Genomic DNA, 6,523 nt, shown 5'->3' with positions numbered 1-6,523 from the left:
TTAAAAATAAGTTATTTACTTTCAGAATATAATGGTTGTACAGGCAGTGGGTAAACATTCTCACTCTAAAAAGGAGAAATCAGCCAAAAGAAAGGATTTCTTGCAAGTTCAAAACCAAGCAGGGCAGACATTAAGTCTGAAAGCTCCAAAATAATCTCTTTTGACTTTATGTTCTTCATCCTGGGCACACAGGTGAGCTCCCAAAGTCTTGCTCAGTCCCATCTCATGGCTTTTCTGGTGTGCAGCCCATGCGGCTGCCCTCACAAGTTGAAGTTGAATTCATGTGGCTTTTTCAGGATGAAGTGCATACTGTCAGTTGCTCCACTCTTTTGGGGTCCAGACAGTGGCTCCACTTCTGCAGCCTCACTAGGCATCGCCCAGAACGGAACGCTTTGTGGTGGCTATGGTCCTATGTCATACGTCTGCTTGAGTACCCAGGCTTTCCTATATATCCTCTGAAAACTTTGCTGCTTAGAAATTTCTTCTGCCAGATAGCCTAAGTCATTACTCTTAAGTTTAGCATTCTACAAAGCCATAGGGCATGGACACAATGCAGTCAAGTTCTTTGCTATGATGTAATAAGGGTGACTTTTGCTCCACTTCCCAGGAAATTCTCATTTACATCTGAGACCTCCTTAGAATGGTCTTTACTGTTTAGGTTTCTGTCATTGTTTTGTTCATAATCACTTAAACAATTTTTAAGATGCTCCGAACTTTTTCTGTTTTTTTTTGCTCTTTTTCTTTTTCTTTTTTTAAACTGATCTAACTCTTCCAATGTCTGCTCATTGCCCGGTTCCAAAGCTGCTTCCACATTTTCAGCTATCTTTATAGCAACAGCTCACTTCTTGGTACCAACTCCCTTAGTTCATATTATGTGATTATTACAAAATATCAGAAGCTGGGCAATTTACGAAGAATAAAAGGATTATTTGGCTCACAACGGTGATGACTGGAAAGTATAAGATTAGACATCTACACCAGGTGAGGGTTGTAGGCTGCTTTCACTCACGGCAGAAGGTGAAGGGGAGCTGGCATGTGTAGAGATTGCACAGCAAGAGAACAAGGTGGTAGGAAGTGCTGGGCTCTTCTTAACAACAGACTCTCTCGGGAACTAGTAGAATGAAAACTCACTCACCTCCAAAGGAGTGATCCACTCTCATAACCCAAACATCTCGCATTAGGCCCCACTTGTAATATTGAGGCTCAAATTTCAACATGAAGTTCAGTGGGAACAAACTTCCAAAGCATTGCATATGCCCAGCCTATCTAACATGACAGTTTAACCTGGCCTACGTTAAACTTGCTCAGAAGACTTACATTAGCCTACAGTTGGGCAAAACCATCTAACACAAAGCCTGTTTTATAATAAAATGTTGATTAACTCATGTAGTTTATTGAATACGGTACTGAGAATGAAAAACAGATTGGTTGTTTACCCCTGTGATTGCCTGGCTGACCGCGAGCTGTGGCTCACCTCCAGCATCACAAGAGAGTATCCTACCACATATCGCTAGCCTGAGAAAATATCAAAACTCAAAATCTGAAGAATGGTTTCTACTGAATGTCTATCATTTTTTCACCATCCTAGAAAAACCTGAAAAACCCAGGTTGAATCATCATAAGTTGGGGATCATCTGCATAAGCCACATGGCATTTGCTAAGCACTTGGTATGTGTAATTTATTGTGACTTCTGTGTAGAGAAGAGGGAGTATGCAGCTCATTTGGATATATTAATGCAGTGCTCCTAAAAGTAAATAAAAAACAGCAAGGTGTCCACCCTTTTTTTTTAAGCATGTGGATTTTTGTTTTGCTTTATGTTGTTTTGTTTTGTTTTGTACTGAATCTACTGACTCAGAATCTCTGGAAGTGGAGTTTAGACTTTGACATTTTCAATAAGCTTCCCAAATGATTCTTATATTCAGGGAACTCTTTTGAAGGCCATACATGCATTGAACGACTTGAAACTTTTTCAAAGCTGGTTAGAATGACCATCTAATCTGTGGTACTTTAAAAGTGAAAGAAGACACTGTTAAAAAATAGTCGCAGAACTCTCTCTCTCTAAATACACACACACGCACGCACACACACACAGACACACACACACACACACACCAGGGACTTCTCAGAAAACTAAGAAATACTTTCATTTTAGTGCGAATGGAATACTAGGGCACGTGTCTTAAATACAAAATACAGGACAGACAAAACGTTTTGGATGTATACTAGACTGTTAGCTCCAAATTATCCCTATTCGTTTCAAGTTAGAACTGCAAATTGTCGTTCCAAGTTATTGCTAGTATCAGCTCATCTTTTACATTTGAAGCACCACAGTCCTAGATTGGGCCAGGCCCTCAGTTATTCTCCAGATTATACCCTTATTGTAGTTCTTACTCTTTCCGCTTTTTGTCTTTCTTCCATTTTTCTTCTTCCTGATGCCAGAGCAATGATGCATAAATGATCATTCTATCATGTTTAAAATTGATTGTTTCCCCTTGATTTCAACTCTAACAAGGAAAAGGAAACACCACAAAAATATTCACTATATAGTATTAATACAAATAATAAAATATATAATGATGAAAATAACAGAGTTCTTATTTAACCAGTATATACCAGACACCATTTAACAAATTATTGCTCTCCTTACCCCTTCAACTTCTCCTTGCCCTCCTCTGGAACCAGCCTGACTTCTGCTTTCAGAACCCAAATGAACTGTCCCACAATCTAGCAACCACTAAGTCTCAAATTGGCCCAGAAGTGTCCTGCTGGACCCTGCTCCAGCGCTACGACTTGAAAATGTTTTGCTAGATCAGTGTTTATGTTGTACTCATTATGGTTCACTTTTAAATATCCATTCTGAAAATATATAATCTGCTTTTCAGAGTATTACAAAATACTTCATGATTTGGCTTCTTCATATCTCATCTGCTGTATGATTCGACCCCTCCTACTCTATGCTTCATTGCTGCAGAAAACGATATCTTCCCTTCCTACGTCTCCATGCTTTTGCACCTGCTTTCCAGACCACTCCTCTTTTCCTACTTTTCTTTCCCCTAAACTTTTACTTACTGCTTGTAACTCATCTTGACTAACAATTTTTTTCCATAAAGGTCTTTCCTAGCTCCTCTAGGCATATTTGAATGCTTTTCCTATACTCACATTTTATTCTGTACATATCTCTAACTCAGTTTTTAAAATACGGCTATTTATTTGTATGTTCATCTTCCTTCTCAACAGTGATATTCTTGACTTCTGGGTTCATGTGTTTTTGTGTGTATTTATCTCCAGTCCTTTGTACTTTTCCTGCATATATATTGATTGAATGAATAGATAATGCTAACTTGAAAGAACACACAGTTTTAAAAATGTTGGTTAAGATTAGTCAGATAGGGATTCATGAACATGATAAATTTTCAGCTGTACTTTGAAAGAAATAATGAACATGTTGGAATGGAGAGAAGGTTGATTTACACTGTCAACGACAGCAATATCACAAACGCAGAAAAATAAATTAATACAAAGGTATTTGGAGAATGTAACTTGGGTTAGTAATTGAATGAGAGAGAAGAAAGAGAATTGTTCTTGCAGCATTTATTCTTTCATGCCAGTTTGAGGAATTTAGAGCTACACTACTGGAACAAGTAAATCCAAAGCTTTATTTCCACACAATAACCTTGGGTTTGTAACAATTGGAAAGTTTGTTCTTTCCTGGGCTTGGGTCCAACTCTGTACAATATCACCATCTGTGTCCCCAAAATGATTCAAATCCATGGTGAGCACTACTATACACCTGTGCATTTGCCTTCTTTGAGCTCATCTTGTTTTTCTCTCAAAGGTCAACTGATGGTTGCTTTGTCTTGCTCATTCATTGTCCCTTAAGCGTGTAATGTAGTTGTTTGCCAAATGTTAATTCCTTTTAAATTAAGGCTCAAGGAATAAAGAAATCCATTTAGTGATTTATCTGGGTGTTTCTCCAGTTGGCTCCGAGTTTTTGTTCCTCGATATGTGACCTTTTTATGTTTGCTTTAATACTTCACTGGTGTCCAAAGTTTACGATTCAATCCTTGGGGCTGTAAAACTATTTCTTGTCCCTCATTGAAGAAAGATCTCATCCGTCTTTAAAATGAAGCTTGTAGATTAGCTAACGTTGTTTATTACTACCTTTTAAAGGCTATTATTATTTCTGGGATACTCACAAAGTGAGAACAATTCAACCATCAGGTTAAATAACTTCTAGCGTGAGATTTTACTATTTCTTCCAAGTTACACAAAAATAAAAGTGACCCATGTCAATTTCAATGTAATCTTAAGCAAAAGGAAAAGTTTTTACAACCTGCCTGGGTTTACAAAACAAATTATAATTATAGATTTTTTTGAATGTGAATAACAAGTACTGACCCTTTCATACAGTGTCAGATCATGTTATTTACTCAAGTGATATTGGCCTTGGAAAGTCTCTTTCTTACATAGATTAATTACATTTTTCTTCTGCCTGCTGGAGAATATTTTGGATTTAATTACCATGTGCTGTTTTCCAGGTTTCAAAACATTTTTCTATCTTGGGTTGGGTCTCCAGACATTCTTGATAGTTTAAGTGCCTATTTCTTCTACTGCTTGAAATGTACCTCTTGGCCTAGGGAAACTCATGAAAAGGGATTACTATATTTATATGCATGGTTCTCAAGATTTGTTATGAGCCAGCTTTCAACGGAACCATTGTTCCACTTTATTTTATTGTTTAATTTGTTTTTCAGACTTTCCCTCTAGCAACTCCACGCTCCAGAAGGGTTGCTTTCTACAAATTGCACTTTGTGTTTCTCAAACAAATCACACTCCTCCTCCCTATTGATGTTGCAACAACACTGGATTTCCTAACATTTCTCAGTAAAAGTTTATTCCCACTCCAGGGACTTTGTACTTTCTGGACTCTCCACCTAGGTTGCTCTGTCCCTCACTCTCTCTCCTTGTAGCTTCATGGCTAGCTTCCTCATATCTAGTTTGGCTACCTCTAATTCCTTCAGATTTAAACTCAAATAATATTTTTATTTAGAAAAATCTTTTCTGATTCCCTTAGATTGTGTTACATATATTGGCCATTAATACAAATGTACTGAATAAATGACTGGGTGGGTCCGATATTATACATGCCATATTTGAGGAAATGAAGAGATGCTGAAAGTACTGAAAGTGTATAGATGAAATGAGAAGGCCAGAAATAGATCCTATTAACATTTGCTTAACACTTTACAGTTTACAAAGCACCTTTGCATATGTTATATCACTTGAATTTTTAATGTCTGTTAGAGAAAACTGTTACTATCTCCATTCTATAGGCTTAGAAAAGTAAAAAGACCTCAAGATCACATAGCTAATAAATAGAAGTTGGAACTATATTCTTATCTCCAAATTTAGTATATTGTCCTCTATGACATGCTGAAATCCCCTGACTTAAGTCTGAGGTTTATGAGAATAGATGTTCCAGGCAAAATGCCAGAAACATGAAGTGTACAAGAATCATCAGAAGTTAATTACTTTCATGGACATTCAAATGCCTTCTTTGCTGTAGGAACAAAGGAGAAACCTTATCCACAGTCCCATGTGTTATCTCTGGCTGAGCCTCTTCCTAATTATATTACCAATGGCTAACTGTCTGCTTTAATTTTCTCTGTTATAAATGAGGATAATTATAGTTTTAGATTGGTGCAAAATTAATTGAGGTTTTTGGCCTTGAAAGTAATGACAAAAAATGCAATTCCTTTTGCACCAATCTAATACAGATTTTATAAAGGGATTGTGAGAATTAAATTAGTTTATTTATAAAAAAGAGGCTGTATGTATCTGAGAATTTCATTATGTTTTCTGGTGTAGCTGTGGAACAAAATTTTTGAATTAAAGTATATGTAACTTATGAATTACTTTCATTTAATTTCTCTGTTAAATTACATATTATATTATTAACATCAATCTTTTAAAAAATGTTCAGTACTGTTCCTGGTATTATGTTATTTATTAACATAATATATAACGTTATATAGCATTGTAATAACACAATATATACAATATATAATGTTATATTTTATGTTATTAACATCAATTTACCAATTGTTCTTGACTAGGTATGACATTAGCATCTGCCAGTAGACTCTAATCTTCTGATAGGAGATCCCTATATCCAAAACATAATTGGCATATAAGTCCATGCCTGTTTTCAGTAACCATGGAGAGTTTAGAAATTTCCTGCTTTGAAATTATTTGATAGTGTATGTGTGTGCTTTAACTCTTCAAGACTTGTTTTAGTGGGGATGTGTTTACTCTCTTCACATTGTTCCAAAGTAGATCTTGCTCATAGATTTTACTTATATGCCAATTATGGTAAATTTCTAGGATTTGGTTCCATTTGCAAGGGAGTTGCTAGGATTCTTGATATGAAGAGAAGAGCAGTGATTATGTTCTCCCTAAAGACTTTATGCTCAGAAACTTCCTTCCTATTCTATGATCTCTGTTGCAATCTTTGATAAGATT

Source organism: Colobus angolensis, unplaced genomic scaffold (assembly GCF_000951035.1).
Source record: "Colobus angolensis palliatus isolate OR3802 unplaced genomic scaffold, Cang.pa_1.0 Scaffold51, whole genome shotgun sequence".
In the NCBI taxonomy this organism is placed as follows: Eukaryota; Metazoa; Chordata; class Mammalia; order Primates; family Cercopithecidae; genus Colobus; species Colobus angolensis.
The sequence above is the reverse complement of the archived record's forward strand: the minus strand, read 5'-3'. Positions refer to the sequence as shown.